This window comes from Macrobrachium nipponense, chromosome 23, assembly GCF_015104395.2.
Source record: "Macrobrachium nipponense isolate FS-2020 chromosome 23, ASM1510439v2, whole genome shotgun sequence".
Lineage (NCBI taxonomy): Eukaryota > Metazoa > Arthropoda > Malacostraca > Decapoda > Palaemonidae > Macrobrachium > Macrobrachium nipponense.
The window spans coordinates 18,235,368-18,259,844 of NC_061090.1; the positions used below are offsets into that span (position 1 = coordinate 18,235,368).

A 24,477-nucleotide genomic window follows, 5' to 3' on the forward strand; every position below is an offset into this window, starting at 1 on the left:
GGGTATCATGACTAAGGGAAGGGAAGGTGGTATTCCAAATACAAAACACGCTTTAATTTCCCACTGTTTGTCAGTGTGGGAATCCTTCAGAGGAACTGACGTATGTAAAAATTGAGTAGATTCAATGCCCAACGGGATTAATAGAGTAATCGATCATTTAGGCTCTCATACAAAATATTAATTTCTTATTTCTTTAGGTATTATAGTTTCCTTATTATGGTGTAAAAATATATGTATTTCAGTTAAATATGATGTGTTACTGTAAAAGCTCTCAAGTATTTTATGTATTTATTTATCCAAATAGGTCTACTTGAATGTATTTTTTTCTTTTTTACTTGTGTTAGGACAATGAAATGTTCTTAAGAACATTTACTTTATATTTGTTACAGGAATGTTTGTGTTTTCATAAAAAATAGAATTAATTGTGTTATATTTCTTTACTTTACCACTTCAAAAAATTATTTTTTACTACCATATAACAGATTTTCGCCCATGCAAGTTATACCTTTTTTAACGCCAAGACATTGTTCCTAGGCCTAGATGTTTATTTTCTTTACATGCTAAAAATACATTACACTAACGTTCACACTCCAATAATTTCTGGCCGGAGAGCATATGAAATAATCCGCATATTCTCGCACTTTAAGTTATCCAATGAATCAATTACACACCAAAATTAAGCGGCACGACATTTATCAAAATAAGTCTTCGTTAGTCACATTTTTTTGCATAGGCCTAGACGACTTTAATAGTAATGAACTATTTAATTGGATATCTATCTTCTCGAGATAATTTAAAGAATCCTCACATTTTTTTTCTTCTTACAAAGAATGGATAATCTCTAAAAATAAACCCTTAGTAAATTAAATTACATCTCAGTAGTCTTAGATATTTTTGTTAGACCTATAAATCATTACCGCAGCATACACACCGTTTGAAAATAGCGTAAAACTTCGAAATCCAAATGAAACTGTTTGTAACGTATAATTCTAATTTTAAAAGTTTGTTATAGCTGTTGTGGTATTAGACCTACGGTCATATGCTGTAGAGGTAGTTGCAATGAACACTTCGAGTAGCAAGTTGTGCATGCTGGCATTGGAAACCCCACCAATCTTGTGTCGCCGTGCCAGGAGCTAACAAGTGAAAAAGTATACGTATTCAATCCATATGATGTAAACTACGAATGATACCAGTGCAGTGCATGAAAGAGAGCATATCTATATATTCTTCAGGAAAATAGTATTTGTTGTGAATTCGCAAACTTATCGACGTGTACGACATTCGAAATAAAACAAAAAGCGCTACTTGGCAACTGTCACATTGAGTCTGAGAATCTGGACGATACAAAAAGAATCATGTCGCACGAGATTTGAGCACCACTGTACATTCGTATGTACGGATGTCACAGGTCTGACCGATCGGGGCACTTGAGGGAAAGACACATTCCTTTGTGATAGGAAGAAAGACGGTTGAGCGAACGCCAAGTGTCGGGAGAAAACCCCCATCTCAAAGATGGGCTCTATTCCATGACATTAGAGACGGGATTCTCTAACTTGACTAATACAATGTAACAACTGACATTTTGAGTCTGGGAGTGAATACTTAGCCAGGAGAGTGGAATGATAACTTAATAGTTTTCTTTGTGGGGCAGACTTGGGTTTTTATCACTATGACTTATTAATCATTTTGTTCTATTTTATGTTCATCTGCTTTGGGTAATAAATAGTTTATTTTGTATTTATGTGAGCTTAATAGCCTAGTGACATGCTTGCAGATAGAGGGCGCCTGCTGCCACGGGTAAGAATTGTTAATTTGTGCAGTTTTGTTGAATGGGGGGGTAAGATATATATATATATATATATATATATATATATATATATATATATATATAGATATATATATATATATATATGTATATTATATATATATATATATATATATATATATATATATATATATATATATATATATATATATATTCGTTTCCTGGTACCAGACATCACAATTTCTTAAAAAACATTTCTTTGAACTTAGATCTTCAGGCCTTTTAGTGACAAGCGTATCCAAAAAAGAGCAAAGAATCCAAGAAGTTAAGAGGGCATTGTGGCTATTACACTTGCACATTTCGTTTTGTTAAGGAATTTTTTCAGCTTTCTTCTTTCTTGCCATCTTTTTTAATTATAGTATTAGCCAGCATTTACATGCTATATTTGTAGTTGAAAAAACTGTTATTATTACAAAATAGTTTTCTTCAAAAGTAGCAAATAAAAGGGAAAAGTGTATAATTAACCTCCCTTATATTAGAGTTTACTCTCCATAGCAAACAAAAACCATGTAATAGGACTAAGTAAGATGCTATGATATGACCTTTCGTCCATTCTGGTAAAATAAAATGTACAAAGTTTTCCCCTGTGTTCTTGATACATATACTGGATCTAAAGTGGCGAGGAAAAGTAAATTTTTATGACATCTAAGAAACAAAAAGTACATTTGGAATACCTGTGCTGTGGTCTAAGTATAATTTGGTGCGCTTTAATGACTGGAAAATGTAAGGAAATGCAGAAAACCCAGCATGGATTTTAACTTGGAAAAGTCATTAATAATAAGGATTCTAGTTCTGAAAGCTTACATCACACACACTTTTACTCTTTGCTGTGCATTTTAAATGACTTCTGTCCATTAACAATAACTGGCGCACTGACAAAGACCGAGAGAGTGCTATCCGTTCATTTCGAGTTCAACTGATCTCTGCAAGTCTTGCTCCTGAGTTAACATTTTCTAGATACGTATCTTGAACCTCACTACACAAACGGTTCTCGTATAAAATGATGGGCCTGAGCACAACTTCATTGACCATGTTAATCCCCAAACTTAACTGAATCTTTCAGGAGGTGAAAGGTCTACTGCCTGTGAAGTCTTAAAGACAACGACTCTTCAGAACAGGTTAATCTGAAGGATTTTAAAAGCTGGCTGTTATTTTCTATATGACTAAAATCAGTGCTGTTCAGTGATGGGTTGTGTGTGAGCATTAGCAATGAAGGTATATACATATTTGGAATTCTTAATGGTTTTAAAGTCAGCCTAGATATTTGAGAATGTTTGAATCTTGTTCAGTCTAATAAGCACTAAGGGATTTGTGAAAATCTGATGCAAATAAATTTCATTTCATTAATGACCAAAGTTCAACCAGCACAGTTCATATGATGAGCTTTCACCACTACAGCTATTCATTTATAATGAACTAAAATCATAAACTGCCATTTTATCAAATATAATAAATGAATGTCCCAGATGTTTTCCAATAATACAAACTTTTTTGAGAAGTCCTTTACCAAAAATGTATCTTTGGGACTATGTAATATGCATTGGTTGTACATACTGTTCATATTGATTTTAGATGTACAGTCATTCATGGAGCACAACATGGACTTGGCAGAAAAATAGAAAAATACAGTATATTTGAAACCAAAAACTGTATAATCTTTACATAAGAAGACCTAACGACATTTTTACATAAGACCTAACGACAATCTAAAATGGCAACCTTTGATGTACTTCATGCGTGTCAATGCCGTTTCCAGGTTATTTACAATGTTCTCTAAAATTTAAACTATGCTAATTACTTAATTACCAAATAACCAAAGTATTACCCTTGCTGTTACAAATAAATTTAGGTTCATCTACAAACCAAATGTCAACTTGCAACAATGAAAACCAAAATGCTGTTACTTACAAGACTAACGACAATCCTGGACATATGAAAAGCATAGCAGAACATTTTTCTTCATTAGTAAGGACATGGACATTCAATAAACACATACATGTAGGATTACATTGTGCTGTATGTACAGTCTGGGATGTTGAAAAGAATGGAATTATCTCTTGTAAGTGAAAAGACTACAGTGTATACAAGGATCTTTTCCATTATAGCATACAAGACAACAGTGCACACAACACATGAAGGTTCTCAAAAAAGTGGATGTAACATAGATATTATTGGTTACTTATCTGAATATACCGTAGGTAGTTATATATTGAACATAGTAAGATTCTATTGTGTCTATCGTATCTATCTAGCTATAAAGAATACAAAAAATATACATATGTATGTACACACCAAACATGCATGCTTTCATACACCAGACATTATGGAATAATTGTACAGGAGTCAGCATTTCACTGGTTTGTGGAAGTGAAGAGAACAGCATGAAAAGTCTGATCGGATTAAAAAATGCTCAGAACTAAAGACAGAGGAAGAGAGCTTTGTAAAGGAAAAAGCAGCAGATTGGTTTTACTTCAAGCTGATATACTGAAGTTGGTGAAGGATTCCAAGACAATATATAAAAATGTTATATAGTTTTCTTTCTTATAATGTTTGGCAACATTAGTACAACAGCCAGAAGGTATGACAGTTCATCTCAGTTCAGTAGCCTCAACAGGTAATTAAAGATTATCTTGCATAGGTTGCAAATATTGAGAAGTAGAATAATGTCTGCTAAAACTAGGTCATTTTTCCTACTTTGGTAAGACTGTAATCTCTGTAACATATGCAGACTGAAGTACTCTTGAATCTGATTGCATCAATTTCTTTCCTGTTTATGATTATATTATAACTGCAAATATATATAGTTCTCATGTCTTGTATCTACTGCAAGGTTGCAGTAGATACTGGAGTCAATAAATCTGCTGGTTATAACCTTAAATGTCAAAGAGCAGATTCATTGTAATTCTAAAAAAAAAAAAATGCAAGATACGTACCTACATCCCAGTGCCCATTTTCAAAGGTCTTAATGGGTCCAGTAACACCTTGCGAGATCACGGTCAACAGAGTTTCAAGAACAATTTAAGATAAAGAAGTTTCAAGATCTCCACAAACTGATCTTTTAAACTATCTCAAAGAATGTTACCTGGATAACAAACCATCTCGGCTTTATTTATTAGGAAGCACAACTACCGTCTTTCCTTCCTTGACATCCTGTAAAATTCATTTAATGTCCAGCACTACATAGTTTTTTAAATTTTTTTTTTTGAAAACAAAAGAGATTAAGAGTGATAAATTGAACATATCTATTATAATACATACAGACTTATGTCTATAGTCCTTGTTCCTTGTCAGGTCTCTGTACATAGGGTTTTTTGCAGGTGGTCTGGAAGGTGCCCTTAACAAAGTGATGTTATCTTTAGAGCTTAGGAATCATTCTTTCATATTAAGACATACATATCTGATATGTCTGGAAGAAAAGTCTGGTGGCTGGCACTGATAAGAAAAACAGTGAAAAGTTTTTAACTAGAATATCTTCATCCCTAAGTATCCAGCTTAAAGGTAGATTTCTTCAAAAGTTATTTTTACCTGTCAGACTATTCAGTCATGTGCCAGCCCTCGAATCTCATACTAATCTGTAGTTGTCCTCAGATCATCCACCAGTGATTTCCAAATTACTTTGGAGCAAGATTTATAATTTTTTCTTGTTTAATAGATGAAACAAATTGTACAAGGATGGCTAGAAAAGGATGGAGAGAGTTCATGGGGGTGGACTTTTAAAAGTACTTCTTATAGCCTTATGACATATTAATATACAGTATAACAATGGACTTAGCCAGTTGTGAAAGTTTGTGTTCTCATTGTCCTGTGTACTTTCAGTTAACTTAACCATAAAAAGACAAGAAGATAGGAGGTTGGTATGAAAATAAGGATAATGATTATGTTTACCAAAAGTAAACACCCTTACAACCTTGCCTTTCCTGCATAGTTTTGCTTCCCTCCTGAAGATAGGAGGTTCATCACTGAAATTCTTGGATAAACAATTTTCTAAATTGTGCTGCCCTAAATTCCTGCACACACAGTTATGATTTAAGAAATGACAGTTTGGAAACCATAATTTATATAAAACTTATCATTTCAACAGTACCCTCATGGAATCATTTGTAATGCTGTACAAAACTGCATGTTATAAAAACATTCCTACCAAGGCTCTACACTAAAATGAGAATTTGGTAAAATAACATTAAGCAGTAAATCAGTCAAGCACTAAATCAGTGCAATTTAAATAGAATTTAAATTATCTTATGCAAATTACTACATAAAAAGAGGCTTTCAAAGGTCATACCAGAACACTGATTTTTTATTCTACCCAACCTTTTAAGAGAAGTCTGTCTCATGTACCCTTGAAAATGTATAAATTAACAGATGTGTAGATCACAGCAGTGAAATCATTACCTTCAACAGATTTTCAACCTAGCTTGGACCAGCAAAACAGTCCTGGATTTACATCAGTCTTTGCTTATGTTGTTCCGATCTTACAGCACTTTTCAAATATATTCATAAAAAAATCTGTTCCAGGTTACAGAGGTGACGTCATTTCAGTCTTACAGTGCACTCACTGTAAGCGATGTTAGAACATTACACATTTTTTGGAGAAAATTCTTAGAGCTTGGATGCACACCTCACTAGAAGCAAGGCAAATCAATTGGAAAGTTTTCAAGACAACCAAAGGATCAAGGTAAGGCTTTTATCACTATATTTTACATTTTTAGCAATTTTTCAACGTACAGTGTTCCAGCCAATGTCACGCTTCAGGAACGGAATCCTCGACGTGACCCAGGGACTGCCTGTATATTTAGAAGAGCAGATGAGGACCTAACTCTGTGTTAAAATATATCATTATATTGTGAGAGCAGTACCATACACTTGTAACTTTTAGGTATAAATATTGCATTAACTAATGTAAAGTATAATGAGTAAATGAATAAGAAATAACAGAAGGAAGAAGTTTTCTGGTGTTATAAAAAACAATAACTAATATATGTTTACCAAAATCTTTAAATGCTAATTTTGACAGGAGATTGTAGATAGTCTTGCTTATCTATTGCAGCATGAGGGGAAAACATGTATACACAGAAAAGGTAATTAGCCTATTCCTGGTCATTCATGTATGGTAGGTACAGTTGAATATGTTTCTCAGATTTTTATCTTCACCAAGATCCATAATTAGTAGCTGGCCACAGTTGTTACCAGTACAAACTGCACATTGTATACTAAAAATTTCTGGACTTATGATATAGTTGTGATACCAGATAGCCTACAATCAATAAATCAATTACGTAATCTTCAGCTAAATAAGTTTATTCAATTATAAATCTGATAACATGCCTGGAAAGACTAGAGAGTGGTAAAGAGGATTTAAGCATTGATACAAAACTTGGGGAATCTAATACAATCGACCCCTGCCTATTCATGGATCTGGATTAACACATTTTCTGTGGAACATACAGCCAAATTATTCGTGGAAAATTCTCCTATTCGCAAAATTTTTCATAGAGAAATAGTCAATAATTACTGTATTTTCATATTTTCGTAACTACATTTTTCATGATAAAATTTACAAAATAGTCAGTTATAAGCATTTTTTAGGGGGGGTGGGGGCAGGTATTTGGTGCTTGAGCTATCGAAGTAGTAGGCGTTTATTAGCATTCATTTTTTAGGTGTATCAAGTATTGGTGGAGGTTTTAGCATTTGCAGGGGCTTGGAGTTCTGGGACCCTCCTACAGAGAGGAAAAAGATGCAGGGTTGAAAAAATGATAGGTATCACCAGCTAATTTGGGAAAGCTTAGGTAGAAGAAGCATTAGACATCAAGGAGTCTCAGGCACAGATTTAACTTGTTCAGAGCACAAAGATGCCATTGCAAATGGAAACATATGAAAGCTTGACCAACGATAGTCTTTCATAAGTTCAAAGTCATCTAACATATACTTAAAGGAACATAAATTAGATTGGAAATTTTGAGCACTAACAAAATCAGTCATTTACTGAAGAAAAAAATAAATTAAAATGTATTTCAAATAATGAGAAAAAATAAAAGTTGTAGAATTGTAGAACGGCAAAATTATTTACTGATTGAACAGCAGCAAATAAAAATGACTTGGGTACTACCACATTTATGGCCTTAGATTATAGGAAGCTAGTTAGAACTTTTAACTGAACAATTTAACAGCCTTTTTGTAATTTTTGTATTGTATAAATGAAGAGGGAAAGTACTTTTTTATTTTCTAAAGGAACCCAATTCTTCAGCATGCCAAAACAGAGCTTGTAAACACCATCTTATAAAATGTCATTAATGCATATTTCACTTTAAAAGTATAAAAAATATACAGTATAATTAGAAACTTTATATTAAAAAATGTTAAATCTAAAATTAGATAGATAATCTGTTGCTTTATGAAAATTATGAAGAAATTAGGAACTTTTGCTTTATAATTTCATTCTATTTTTACTTATAATTTCATAATTTACATAATTACAAAGTGACAGGTGCTTTCATAATTAATCATTAATTGATTCAGCCTAACAGAAATTATATCACGGGGTGAGACGCGGTCTTCGACCGGATCTCACCTCATATAGGAAGGCGTTGCCAGATCTCAGAGATTCCTTGCTTACAATCTCCGATTGTATTAACCGGTTAACCAGCTGCGCTTGGAAATATCCTATTGTTAAGACCGAAAGGTTGTTAGTTGTTCAAGGCATTTCATATTTTCACATGGCGACAGGAAAGACTAGTAATTATTAAAAACTTGGTATTTCAATTGCCCTACTCTTGGTACCATCAAACTGTCTTTCCTGCCGTCCAGTCTTTAAAGATGGGTAGTTTGCTAACTCCTCCTCCTTTACTTGAGCGAAAACGGCGACGAGGAGCGAGGCAGCCCGGCTGTCAGAGGGCAGAGACCTAACTCACCTGGGAAGGTTCATACCATTTTGATTCGTCCGACATGCCTGTCTTAAGCTAAAGACTTTTATTGGGATCCCTGGTCTACGTCACCCTCTTGTGAACATCTGCCAAAATCCATCTGCAACGCCTTTGTGCATGGTTCGACAATGGTGAGTAACCAAGATATATTAGGGCTTATTCTTAAGGTTATCATGTTTGCTTTGAGCCCCCCAGCGAACTCTCAGTGCCTTGTGTTGCCTATTCAAGTTTTCCTGTCTGTCATTTTTAATCGTATGAAGATTCGTAATAGTTTTGGTGATCAATGTTTTATATATCGTCTTCTCTTGTCCTTTCAGGTGATATAGCTCTCGGACTAGTAACTCTAGCATATTCATAAATTCACGTTGTTAACACTTGGGTAACAGAATCGTCTACTATAATGTTGTTAGAGTGGTTATATTTATGACGGATTGACTCCCATATTACGACCGAGCAAATTTATATTAGGTTTACCGTTCATTTCAAGATTGTGTTTGGTTTACGTGTATCGCCCTTTTATTTCCTTCCTGATACTAATGTAAACCCTAGTTGCTCAGTTGTAAGGTAATTATATGCGGGTTATTATTCCTATGGGTATATTCTTCTTCACAAATAACTATGACTTTTGGATACTAATCTTCCTGAACATTTCTTTGCAGACAGCGAGCGAAGCTGAACGAAGGAAACTCCCTACGATCTACGTTACTACGTTATTTTAAAGGCTTATTTATGTAATAAATATCATATTTAATTATATTTTTCCTTCCAACCTTTATTAAAACCACAGATTTTTATGGTGTTCGGCTTATTAGCTATGAAAATTACAAACTGATTCTAAAATCTGTCATTTTAGTATGTATGAGACTTTCTGTAGTAGAATCTACAATTCTGAAAGCAATCTGCACTAAATACTACATTCTTTTTGCTCTTAAATATCTGAAGTTTCAGCTTAAACTTTAAAAATAGTTTCCTGCAGTTGAATGACTTCGAGCATTAGGTACATTTTCAATAAATAAAGTAAAATACAGCATGTAATGAATATTGATATAATGTAGTACACTATTAAATGACACGGTGCATATTAAATAATAAAATAAAAGAGAGAGAGAGAGAGAGAGAAGAGACGAGAGAGAGAGAAGAGAGAGAGAGAGAGAGAGAGAGAGAGAGAGAGAGAGAGAGAGAGAGAGAGGTGTATAAAAATCATATATTTCAATCGACAATCGGTAAACCTGAGGACTAGTAAATGTGGACGGTTGGTAAGTGACGTGTACATGGTTGTCCAGTAACACTGGTTAATCTGTCATTGCTTTTCTATACAAGTTAGCTCCTACCTGTGTTGAGTCTGGTAGGCATCTTTACTGGAACACTTAATTGAAGATGAGCCTTAATATTAAAACGCCAAGGAAAACCTATTTCCAGAGCCCTACCGATAGTGTTCAGATTCTCTGTTTGATGTTGGCAGAATCTAAAATCTTCCTAGAACTGTTTCTTGCAGTTCCAAATTGGAAGAGATTAACGCAGATTTAGTTCCCACCTTCAGAACCAGTTCCTGAAGAGCGGTTATCCAACCACCAACTAACTAAAGATAAAGTTGTCTAAATGACAAAATTAAGAGGATTTTTATTCTTTTTCTGAGCAAGAATATGCAACAATAATTAACAAGCTTAGTAAGTGAGGACTTTCATTACTGTCTTTATATACAAAAAGGATTGAGATTTATTTTAGGTCAGTATAATTATAAGATTATATAATTTCATTTGTTGTTAACTGATGGTAATGAGCAGTATGTTTATTTTCCAGTGGTTGGAATTATTTTTGCTTATAAAATTGTTTTCGTAATTAGATTTTAGATTTGTTCTCCCCAAAACAAAGTTGTAAAATGCTAAAATTCTAAATGCAACATTTATTTAATGTAGTTACAATACATATGCTGTCCTTCCCACCAGGCATAAAAGTTTATAATGGATTACATGTATAGTATGTTACAGTCCGTTACTCTTAGGAACCGGTTCTGGAACTGGTTCCAGCAGTTCTTTTGGCACCAAGAACCGGAACAGTCTGTTCCCATTTATCCTTTTGTAATCACAATTACATTGGAAAAACAGCTCTGCTATAAAAGCTCCAGTTTATGGTATGACCATTTTGTATCTAATGTTTACAGAGATTCTCATGATCTTCCAAATAACTAAGTTATGATGTTTCAGTAAACATCATGGTTAGTTGCAACATATTTCTAAGTGAGCTTAGGATATGTTCGTATGGATACGTGGAAAAAAGAATTTGATGCTATTCGTTAACATCTGGCCCAATTACTCTACTCTGGGTATGTTAAACAGAAGGCTGTCAGTAAAGTGTATACATGTATATTAAAAGGTCCCTCTAATAACAAATGAATAATCTTTAATGATAAAATAAAGCTCTCTGCATTGACCACTTAAGATACATAACTAACCACCTTAATTTTTATTTTTCACTATCCGAAACCCATCAGTAGCTAACTCATCAGTGTGTATTTGAATAAAAACCAAGCAGTTACCGGCATTTACAAAATCCTAAGCAGTAATGAAATTTACGTCCGGGAGACCTGTATATCCATCTCACAAAAACTGATGAAGCATAAAAGGTCAGTAAGATGTGGTTCAGAGAACTCAAGGATTTTGTTCAAGCAAAGATGCTATTCATTACTACCCTAATGAAATTCTCCTTGAATTTAATAATTTACTACTTACATTTTTATCTATGTATTAATTTAATATTTTTTTCTTTTTCAATAACAGAGATCTCTTCTTTCTGTATTTCCCTGTACTTCCTCTTACTTCTTTCTAGAGAACACCACATTCTTTTGAATCCTTAATTGCAAGTCCGTGGCCCCTGTGGGTTTGTTCCTTATAAATTAAGATTAAGGCTGAGCTGTTTCTCACAAGTAACTGACCATTCAAAGGGAAGATTTTGGAGTGCACCATCATCAGTCCAATGGGGAATCTGAACCTGTCAGGAGGACTCTGCGAATCGGGTTTCACAGATGGTTTAATCCTCAGGCCCATCCTCAAGCAAGTTTGTCAGCAATGGTGCCCACCAGACATGGCAGAGGTGGGAGCTAATCAGGAGGACTAAACATGACAATGGATTGGTCTACCAACTGTCCACATTCATGTGTGATCTGGATTACAGATTATCATTTAAAATGTAGTCAGTCCAAAATAAATAGTTTTTTTGTGTAAGCAATGTTTTTTTATGAGCATTTCAAATGTCACAGAACACTGTTAGATTACATTAAAAAAGAAATTCATGTATATATATATATATATAATATATATATATATATATATATATATATATATATATATATATACATGTATTATTTTTTTAAGCACTGTACTTTACCTTTCAAGTACAATGCAATATAAAAATAGAAAACAATATAGATACGTATTAAATTATTTGTACTGAACTTACTAAATGAACTCTTCATAGCAGAGTGTTATTGACATAATAGCTAAATAAGAAACTAGAAGTAGGGGAATATTAGAAAAAAACATTTGCAATTACGTAGATAAAATTATAAAATCCAGTAAGTGATCTGTTAAAATACATTGTAAAAAAATAGGTACATCAACCATAATTAATTACCTAGGTTTAAAAGATAAAACTAAAATTAAACAAACATATGTAATTCTAAAATATTGGGAAAAAACTGCAATTTGTAATGTTCCAAAAAAACATGATTACAAAAAAGAATTTTCTACCAAGAAAGAAATGAAATCCAACAATAGAAGTTACACGGGAGGACCAACAATTATGACAACCGTAACAGATGAACATAGGATTAGTGTAACCTAAATCTTTTACATTTAAATCCATATTACAACTTTAAGAGTACACTCTATCAAGACAATAATTCACCTGTCATTCATCAGGGTGCATCCACTTTGGCCTCATGATGCAGAAAATATAATGGACTAATGTTGTTTTTCATACAGTGACTGTATGTACATAAAAATGAAAATAAAATGCAGCAACATGAAAAGATTCTTGGCACTGGAATCTTTTGCATCAAAAAGAAAAATGAATGCATGTTTAGTGACATTCAAAGACATAACTGCTAGTATGTACAAAAATAAATTAATTAATAGTGAATCTTTGATGAAGTCGAGAGAACATTTAAATTACATTTAGTTAGATAGGAAGTAATTCTGAAAAGCAAATACAGCTCATTCGGAATTTATCAATATCTTAAGTCTGATATGGCAATACTTTTCTTGTCATTTCTTGATAAGAAAAATGGTATGAAGAAAAATATCCACAATCCAGCATCACACATTCTTATGCTTCATATGTGGCATGATAGTAAATATAGTATATACAAAATAATTCATATAGAACTATGGAATTAATGTTTTTACATCTAAGTCACTCATTCTCTCTCATACAAGTACTGTAGGATTAATGATAAAAATAAAATATGCAAATATACCACATCTGATTTCTTCTTATCTACAAGGAAGAAACAATTTTACAATATCATTCATAGATTTTTCCTGTGTAACTTAGAAATTAGGCATTAAATATTTATAAACATCAACTTACTGAAAGAAAGCTTATTTACACACGTTACTCCATAACATTGGGAAAAGGTATTGATAATTATAATTTTTGCTGATTATTTTTTTTTTTTCAGAAATCTTCAAACAATGCAGTGTCAATGTTATGGCAGAATTTCTATGGTTATCCACATTCCATCCTGTTAACAATATTGAAGGCTGAACATTTACTGCCTTTTTTTTTATTTCTCTTAGTTTGAGCTAATTCACTCCTGATAATATAAAAGCAACACTGTCTTAATAAATAAATCACTTATGATCTGCAACATAGGTTATTATTAGAGCTTGAACGATCTGTTCTTTCGGAAAAGTTTACCCAGACCAACTTGTGCTATATTTCAGCCTTCAAGTAAATAACAGCTGACTGTAAGTACGTACTTGTAAATCAGGAAGGTATTGAATTCAGGAATTCTGTTCCTGTTAGTTGTGGGTGTCTTTTCCAAAACTCATTATCCAACACTATCTACTTAAATCTACTTACATATAACAGAGTTGGTCTTACTAGGTGAAATGTGAAATATTACAAAAATATAAAGTCTTAAATAAAATTTCTACACATTTATTATAATTTTATATAAAGTCCTCTTGGAAACCTAGAATCAACTGTTCTTCATATCTTGTAGTTTATACTGAAGGCAAAAATGTGTTTGCTGCATGATAGCACAATATCTAATACATACTCTGATAAAGATTCACAGCAGTTTTATTTAGAAAACTATTAAGAATTCACTTTTGTTAAGTGTTAATACAATTGAACAGCACTAAGAAATTGGCATGAATTGTAATTGCATTCAGTATCTTAGATATTTGAACAACTGAACAGCTGATAGTTATGTTTCCTCTGTAATATTAAATCCCTCTCCTGAATATGTAGGATTCTTTACTTGTCTTATGCTTTATTCTGTAAAGTGAAGCATTGTCTATTTTGGCACTAGAATCCAGGAATATTTACTTGTTCTCAATTAAAGTCTGAAGTAAGTCACTAAATGTCTTGCCGTCTGAAGAACTGTTTTAGCATCGTGTCTTTCTGCCATTTCTGAAAATGCATGAAATATTGTTATATACAAAAAATATTACTTGGATATGTGTTCACCAAAGCCGATTAAAGTTTTCTCACAAGAAAATTTCTTACTTTCTTAGTCATTTTAATGTTACCAATAAATTTACTTTGAGTATGGCTGATGTGAGGTCAACCCATCTTTTTTTTCATTGTACATTAACTTTTAGAAGAACTTCTATCCATCATTCCTAGAAGGTTCCAAGAAAACCACTTAGTTAGAAGTGCTTCAAAATGATCTGCTGATCAGCTCAGGACAGTAAAATGCCTTCTGTGCTAAGAACATTGTATAAATATAAACCATTTCAGGGAATTTTGTGGCAGCAATCTATAGTTATAAAATCCTTAATTAAGACTCTACAACAACAAATAGAACAGGAAAGATGATGTCTCAGTTGCAACCCAGAAAAACCAACGTTCTCACTTTCATATATTCACTACTTTAGCTATCATGACAATACTATCAAGATAGGTGTAGCTAGCAACCTATTCTTAAGAGCCTTACGAATTTGTTCCCCAGATTTCCTGGAAAAAGAATTTGAACTAATTCGCAAGCAACTTTCATCTTTAAAGTATCCTGACCATATAATTGAGGAAGCAATTCAAAAAGCAAACGTAATTTTCTACCGACCCCCTAAAGACAAGACCAGAGACACACCCAACAATAAAATAAAAATTCCCCATCTGGAGACGATTAAGAGAGTAACTCACACCCTGGGAAATCCAAACCTTTTTGCATTTACCTAACCCAAATACCTTAGCCAAATCCCTGATTAACGTCCAACAAAAAAAAAAAAAAAGGCATCTCCCAAAGACTCTGGGGTATATGAGATCCCATGCCAGGACTGTGACCAATCTTACATCGATTTACAGGTAAATCACTTCCCCAGAGATTAATACAACACAAACGGTCAGTTAGGTATGGACAAAAGAACTCGGCTATTTTCAACCATATAAATGAACATAACCATAGAATAAACTGGAATATGTCACGTGTAATTTATAGCAGCAACTGCCGGTACAAGAGTCAAATGATGGAATCGGCCTTAATAAAAGAGAAGCAGGTAATGAACATCTCAAAAGGGAATTGGATATCAGATATCGTCGACGCAGTGTTCATTCAACAACGCTTAAGAAGATTAAAGGAAGATTATCAGCGGGGGGTGACCTAAATTGGCTTGCTTGTGGACGAATCTCTTGGTATAAAATACCCACCTTTTTCTGTAAACTTTTCTCATTCATATACCTGAAGAGAGAGACAGCAGTCTCTGAAATATAGTACTTTTCTCTCTACATTTTGGTGTTTTTATGGGCTCCTTTTATTAGATATATATATATATATATAATATATATAATATATATAAGATATATTATATATATATATATATATCTATATATATATATATTGATATATTATATATATATATATATAATATATATATATATATATATATATATATATATAGAATATATATATAGGTATATGATTGGTCAGCAACTAATCAGACCAATCACTACTGAGTCAACTGTAATGTTACCAACTGTGTACCCAGTCCTTTGTCCACAGTACTTTGTATGAGAATTAAGAGGGGTAACTTTTTCTGATTATGAACATCTGTAGCAAAATCTAAGCGGAACAGTCTTGTATATTATACTAAATAATCTTATTTTAAGAGAGAACTAAAAAGAAAGTTGATCCTCTTAGACAGCAAATGAAAGTGTATACCAACTGTCTATTGTTATATATCGTACATCATCTATGCATTTTCTTACTACCAGCTGATAGCTGTCCGAAATGCATCCAATTCTATAAAAGCAAAAAATTTTCATCAAAATTTAGTTTTGTCCATTTGCATTCTTAACCAAGATGCTTCCCAAGATTGTTATTGAGAACATTGGGTTTTTGCCTAACCCATATAAGGAACGAATGAAAACTCGTGTGTTCATTGCTTAAGGTAAGTGCTTTTGTGATACACAGTCACTATTCAAACCTTATTTTTGGTGAGGTCATTCTAAGTGATGTCTCCATGCCTGCTTTTACCTTGGAAATTGATTTTTCCTAGTTTTAGTGGTTTTGATGTACTACCTCTGGTGCCATTCACCAAAGGTAAATGGTAGTGTGGACTTCCAAAACGTCTGGTAATAAATGAACTTCGGACAGCTGCTTTATCATTTGCTTGCTGAAACAAAGATATTTATATTATCAGTAGTAGTGTAGTAGTATCCAGCATTAGCACAAACCTTGTGAAACCAGCCAAAATGTCCATTGAAGAGCAAAGTAGGTAATGAAAGAGAAAAACGTCTTTATATGAGAATAAAAGTAAAAATTCATCTAACCCAACCTACCTTTAATGCAAAACAGACGACAGATTGCATTCATTGAGCAGAAAATGGCGCATCTTACATATATGAGACCAGAAAGAGTTGGGAAGGTTTTCAGCAGATAGTTACTCATGGAAGATGGGAACCTGTTATTGACCTGTGAGGACAATTTTTATTATTATAACAACGCTGATAATTTTCGTACTAATCAAAGTAATAAACTGTATTCTTTTATAGTAGTAATTAAATTACTAAGTTTATCGGGAAAAAGAAACCGCTTTTGTTCTTAAACTCTTGGGTTTGATTTGCAACATATTTTAGAACCGTTGATTGCAGGGTTTAATAAAAAAAAAATGCCCCTTTTCCTTACGCTTCATGCTATTCTAAGAGCCTATGCAGAGAGACTGTATATTAGTGGTGTTTCCCCTCATCTCATAGATCATTGTATGACTGTGAATGCCATGAAACGCAGGTGATTAAAACATGTGGAAAACTAATGAATCTTCATATCTTAGCTAGCCCCGGGAGCCCAGATTTGATGACTATGGCTGCTTGATTACCAAAGTGGCAATATAGGTAGCTGACTCTAAGGCTTGTTTAATTTGGAAGAAACTGCAGTGTTTAATCAATAAGGTAATTAAGTTAATAATCAATCATTTCCCAAGGGATAGAATTTCCAACCGTTTGTAGCGGTGTCTTAGTACAACTCAGGTGTGGGCTTTTTATGTTGTTACTGAGTGTCTCCCTGGTCACATTTTGAGGAGGTCGGTAAAATATGTCAGGGTACCTTATGCATTGGTGCACATTCTTTACCAGAAATTCCGGGGAGCAAATCCGTAAGGGTCTTGAAAATAATTTGCTGACTACGCAGATCTTGACAGAAATGTCAAGGTAACTAATCAGTTGAATAATATGAGTGGAAACGTTTGATTTCTTTACACGGTAAATTTGTATTCTGTCGTGTCTATGGTCATTAAAATATCGGGAAACTAAATTTTATTATAAGTCTCCCATTCGACCCCGACAAACAAAAATTCGTAGTTTTGAAACTACTATAATAAACGCTATAAAACCCAAAGGCATGATGCGGATGGGATATGTTAATGATAATCAAGCATTTTGAGATGATAGATGGACCAATTTTAGCGATTTTCTGTCAAAATTGGATACATTGGCGCCCAGTATCAAATTCAAAGTCAAATGAGGAACAGACAATAACATTATAGAATATTAAATTAGCGATTTAAATGTAATGAATATTGGGAAAAGAAAGTCTTAAACACTCTTCTGTTGGACACATGGATTAGCAAGAGTGGCTCTCAATAACTTAGAACTGTCAGTTTGGCAGGTAACAAAATGAATTCGCGTCTCACCTGTCGGTACATTCCCGTAAGTGTTGCTGCAACACCAAGGTTCCTTGGAGACAGCAGGAGGAAGTAGATGATGAACTTAATGAGCATTGGCTTGTGCTTTCTGCAAGCAAATCAGCCCGTTAGCTAAATACCAAAAGTAAATTTTGAAAAGTATTCGTTCATCTCTGTTAGCAAGTCATTTTAAATAAATGGAAAGCTTATTTCATATGCAGGTTCAAAACGCTGAAATGTTCGGCATGTATCATACTCGACAACGTTCATGAAGTTTAATTTCAATAACCGGCAGACCAGTACCATCCAGTTTGGACTAGAAAAAATTATATGGTTTTCAATGCAGTTTCAACTGGTGCCACTTGTATGAACGAATAGATGCTCTTGAAATGTTTATTCTGACTTAGGCGTAGCTACTACCATGTTTTCAAAATCAATGACCAAATTTTGGCTAAAGTATTTTGTAGAATTTATTTGATCACTCAGTGTCCTAAAACTTTCTAATGAAAAAAGAAAAGGGATGAAGAGTGGTACAGAGTGATGTGCTTATGGTTTAATACGTCACGGAAGAGGGGCTATTAATATGGCCTCAAATCACAGATGGGGATCATTTCAGTCTCCATGTATTCAGGAAATCAACCGCCAGTAACTAGCTTGGGAATGGTCCAGGTGTACCTTAGACTTTTTATACCTTAGACTTTTTATACCTGAGTACAGAATTGACAACTCTTACCTTGCTCAGGAAGCCAGATGAGAGAAGAGAGAGAGAGAGAGAGAGAGAGAGAGAGCAGCGAGAGAGAGAGAGAGAGAGAGAGAGAGAGAGAGAGAGAGAGAGAGAGAGAGAGAGAGAGAGAGAGAGAGAGAGAGAGAGAGTGAAGAACCAACCATTGATGCAGACGGAGAAAAGAATATCTTTCCATAAGTAACTTTCTTTTTCCAGCTGATGTCTTTCATGCAAAACTGTTGATCGTTGTTACAACTGATCCATCGTTTCTAGTGTTAATACGAAAACAATTAAAGGTTAAGGTTTCCAGATTAATTGGCAAGCAAATCGTAGAGCTTTACTTTAATGTGGCGGAGAACATACTATATGGCGTGACTTGCTTTTCATGGTTATCGGTTAAAGCACAACAGCTCTGACCCCTCTTGATTTGAGACTGCCTTGACGAAGTTACGCATTTTCAGCTGACGGCTGAAAATGCATAGCGTGCAAGAGGGCTTTCGAACTGTGAGAAATATCTCCCAGTTCGAATCTAAAAGTCTCAATTTGCGTCTTACTTAAATTTGTTTCCACTCTTCTACTATCTTTAACTCAGTTGCTCAACCTAGCTGTCCCCCCTTCTTCACTAAAACCTTCTTACAGGTTGGGCAGGGGCTGGGCTTCTGCGCATTCTCTTTCTTGATCCAAATGGCAGAGACTGTAGAGGTTTGGTCCGCCTCTCGAGTATGTTTGGACCCTGAGGATGTTGATATGATTTCATACCAATATCTATCGGGGCGGAACTACCTATGGGGGACTTGCCTGCGGAATCTAGGGAGGTATAGTCTCTACGGTAGGACTCTCTGCATTCTATCCGGTTTGCCCTCTATTATAACATGAATGGGGATGATTGCATACTAGTTATGCCCTCAGTCCTATCAAGCAGGTTTGCTTACACTTGAGCCACTAATGTTATGATAGAGCTATCCCTTCGGGGTAGGGTAGGGAGTGGACATACGGGAGTCAGTCTCTGCTGAGTGTCTTTGGTGAGAGAGGGGTTGGTGCTGGGGGCCTGGTTTTCTGCCTGATTTGCAGTAGGTTTTTCAAATTTCTGTTGAAGGATTAATGAATAACGACCCTATGATAAACTCCCCCGGACAATGCGACCTCCTGACACTACCCTCCTCTTCGACCTGTGGCATGAACAAGGACAATCCTAAAGAAAATTCAATTGCGCAGAAGACAACCCACGACAAGACATTGAATGTGGCTATGGAAAACTCTAGCAGTGGTGAGAGAATCCTTTATGTTGATTCTCTCTCCTCTGATTTAAATTGTTTTACATTTATGGAAATGTTTGGAAGGTTTGGTGAAATTAAAGTCATAAAGTATTGTGAAACTGAAGATATTGCATTTTGGAGGGTTTGGATTAAGTTTACTACTCATAAGAATGCTATGAATGCTTTCAAGTGCTCATCTAAGGAAAACTTAAAATGTATATTAATTCATAAAATACCCCAGAATATTGAAGTTGATTCCTTTTATCCAGCTAGAGTCAGTCAGGAAACTACAGATGGGAAACGTAAGGTGAGGACATCTCTACCTGCCAGGTGGCTAATTGTTTCAACAAAATCAGAATTTGCAATCTTTTCCACTTCAGGAAACATTTGAGAACATAGATATTATGAGATTTGGAAAGAATAGTTTTTTGGTTCATGCAAAGTCTTATAGACAAGGTCACATGATCTCTAAGCTGAAAAATACTGATATGATAAAAGAGGTCAAACCACACTGTAGTTTTAGTTATGCCAAGGGAGTGGTATTCAGTCAAGACCTATATGAACTACCTGATGAGGAATTGCTGGAAATGTGTGATGACAAAGTGTGGAAGATTTTCAAGGTTCCAAGGTCAAGAATGATTATTTTCACTTTTAATAATGATCAAGTTCCTGATTATGTATATGTTGACAAGGAGAGATTTCGTGTTAGACCTTTTAAGCATAGATCACTCCAATGCTTCATATGTTTTGGATATGGTCACTCGTCAAAGTTGTGTACTAGAGACCAGTTATGTGCTGCCTGCTCCTTACAAAAGCATGAAGGCGAATGTTCTACCCCAGTATTATGTATAAATTGTAAGGGAAATCATAATGCAAGGCATAAGGAATGTGAGTCATTTAAATTAATGTTAGGCCATAGAGAAAGCTCATGCTGAACATCTACGTATTGGCCAGGCAAAAAGACTTTTGTTCCCAAGACCTCAATATAGTGATGTAGTAAAAAGTGGAAAATCGAATATAAAAGATCAATCTAGAATACCAACTTCAAAGTCAAAGCTTCAGCTATCCCCTTCTGAGCTCGAAGTACATTCAGCATCTCCACCTTCATTCAAGAAGGCCCCTTTGTCCCCTCTCGATGGGCCTCCTCTGGGCTTCTGGGAGGTCTCTCGGGCTACTGATGTAGAAGCCTCACAGGCAGCTTCGCTGCCTGATCTAGGTATTTATGTCCCCAGAATGACACTTTGTTCAGTCCACCTCATAAGGCTCAGGTGCACGCTGCAGAGACGGTGCCTCTTAGAAATAAGAGAGAACAGGTCCGGGTCCTTTTCAAGGAGCATAATTTAGCTGCCCTTTGTTTGCAAGAGACCAAACTTGGTAATGTTTCTCCTAACTGTGGACAGAACTTTATTTTTCACAGATCTCCAACACCTTTAGGTGAACGTGCTCATGGTGGCACATGTATTATTGCGGCAAAGTCATTACCACAAAAAGTTATCCAATTAGACTCCATACTGCAAGCTTGTGCAACCCAGATTTTCATCAACAAATGGGTCACTCTGTGCTCTCTGTATCTAGAACCTGGCCTAGAAACTCGATTGGTGGACAGAGCTGGCAATCCAAGACAATTAGAGGTTGAAGATTTGCAATCACTTTTAGACCAACTACCGCAGCCTTTCATTCTGATGGGGGATTTCAATGCAAAACATACTTTGTTGGGGGAAGGTAGGTGTGATCACCGTGGGCTTATAATTGAAAGATTGTTAGATTGTAATGATGTAGTTTTAATGAATGATGGTTCTCCTACAAGATTTGATGTAGCACATAACTCCAGTTCAGCAATTGATATTACAATATGTTCGTCGTCATTACGATTAGACTATAAGTGGTCAGTGGATGAAAATCTCTATGGGAGCGACCACTATCCCATCCATCTTAAATATGTACAGAATACACCCTCCCCATCTTTACCCAAATGAAAGATAAAGGAGGCAGATTGGCAGCTGTATGAAAAGTCCACCAAAGTCAATCGTAAGGCCAATGAATTTCCTTGCCCCTCGGCTGCCTATGAATATCTCGCTAGTGTAATGATTGGAGGGGCAATGATGTCAATTACTAAAACATCAGGGAAACCCCGTCGTCCACTGGTACCTTGGTGGAATAGTAAATGTGCCTTGACTAGGAAAATTGCAAGAGCTAGTTACAAGCGATATCGAAGGCGTCCTGTCTTGGTTAATAGAATAATTTACAAGAAAAACCTCGCCAAACAAAAGCAAGTCTTTAAAGAAGCAAGGAGGGAGTCCTTCGTGAGGTATATATCAGAATTAAAGTATAACTCGCCACTTTCTCTAGTTTGGGATAGAATCCGTAAATTACTAGGGAAATTTTCCCCTTCTCCTTTACCAATTTTGAAAATCAACTTGGTAGTTATATCGGATGCAAGAGAGGTGGCAGAGGCCTTTGCTCAGCACTTTTCAAGCATTTCAAGCCCCAGTCACTACTCCCCTGAATTTCTCAATATTAGAAACACGACTATAGTTAATCCGCCTGTTTGTTCTAACTCTGAGGCATATAACCTTCCATTTAATATTGTCGAATTCGAATATGCCTTATCTTTGTCTTCTCCAACATCACCTGGATAAGATGATATTATTTATGCAATGATTTCTCATTTACCTCTGGAGTCAAAAAAACTCTTTGTCGATGTTTTAAACGAATTCTGGTCCTCAGGGACTTCATACAAGTTGTGGAAAAACTCTGTTATAGTTCCTTTTTTGAAACCTGGAAAGGACCCTTGTCATCCTAAAAGTTATAGACCTATTGCTCTTACCAGCTGTGTCTTCAAGATTTACGAACGTATGGTGAATTTTCGTCTGGTATGGTTATTAGAAACAAAGAGCTTGTTGTTGAAGAGGCAATTTGGCTTCCACAAGAGTAGAAGTACTTTGGACCCCTTATTATGTCTCACACATGAGATTCAGAATGCTTTTGCAGTCCAAAATCAAACCATTGCTGTGTTCTTTGATCTGGAAAAAGTATTTGATACTACCTGGAGGGCTGGTATTTTAATGCAGCTGGTTGAATGGCATATTGGTGGCAATATGTTTAATTTTGCCAAAGACTTCCTGTCTGACCGGTACCTTTAAGTTAGAATTGGCTCTACCTTCTCATCAGAGTATCTTCAGGAAGAAGGCATTCCACAAGGGAGTGTGCTTAGTCCAACCTTTTTTAATATTGCCATTAATGGTTTACTTGAACATCTCCCTGTTGGAGTAACTGGTCAAGCATTCGTGGATGATATTGTTGTTATGTGTAGTAGAGCTACTGCAGTTGAAGCTTGTACTAAAATTCAGATTGCAATTAATGCTGCTACTACCTGGGCTAATAGTAAAGGTTTCAAATTTTCTGAAGAGAAAACTAAAGCTATACGTTTTTGTAGAACACGAAGAAGGGAAAAGATTCCAACCTTATCTTGTTATATGAAGATAAAGTCAAATATTTAGGAATTATTTTTGACAAAAAATTGACTTTAAATGTTAAACAACGGTGCAATATTCTTAAAGTTGTTAGTGACCTGAATTTTGGAGCTGACCGTAGTACTTTATTAAGAATTTACCAGGCCCTATGCTTGAGTAAGATTAATTATGGATCTCAGGTTTATGGCTCGGCATGTAAGAACTTGTTAGGCAAGCTGGATGTAGTACACAATATGGCATTGAGTATTTGTACAGGTGCTTTTAAAACATCTCCTGTTGAGAGCCTTCATGTAGACTCTGGTTTTCCTCCTCTTTTCATTCGGAGGGAAGAACAGGGTCTCTGATATTTGTCACGAGCATTAACCTCTCAATCTAATCCAAATTTTAAGTATATAAAACATCGTGTTGACAGAGCACCAACTAGACCTACATTGCCTAAGCCCCTTGAAGTTAGATTAAACATCAGTGTAAGAGAGGTAGGCCTTATTCCTCCACTGGTAATGGAAACTACATCTTCTAAATTCCCTCATTGGTGTAGGCCTCCTTTAGATATTTGCCAAGTTATAGACAACAAAAAGATCAGCTCAAGTGTTCAGCTTAAAAGTAGCTTCTTGGCCCATGTTTCTGAGCATAGGAACTCGATTGCTGTATATACAGATGGGTCAAAATCAGCAAATGGAGATGGATGTTCTGTCATCGTCGGGGAGAGAACAATTAAAAAAGGCCTCCCTATTAAGTTCTCAATTTTTAATGCTGAGATCTATGCTATTTTTAGCGTTTTGAAATTTATTTTTAGTACAGGTAGCACTGGGGACTCGTATATTATTTATTGTGATTCCCAGAGTTCCCTAGCTGCACTCCAGAAGTTGATGCCATCTAATCAACTCGTTCAAGAGGTGCAGGATTGGCTGGTCCTCCTGCATTCTCGAAAACTC

The 24,477-nt window shown here is 35.0% G+C and overlaps 1 long non-coding RNA gene across 1 annotated transcript in view; it reads left to right on the forward strand.

Annotated features, from left to right (window-relative positions):
* The window catches only part of LOC135196278 (uncharacterized), a 62,320-nt gene extending 54,928 nt beyond the window's left edge, over window positions 1-7,392 (forward strand). Inside the window, exons 2-3 of the long non-coding RNA XR_010310356.1 lie at window positions 2,889-3,040; window positions 6,341-7,392. This is a non-coding gene — a long non-coding RNA (uncharacterized LOC135196278). The remainder of the gene's footprint in view (window positions 1-2,888; window positions 3,041-6,340) is intronic.
* Window positions 7,393-24,477: the final 17,085 nt, after the last annotated feature.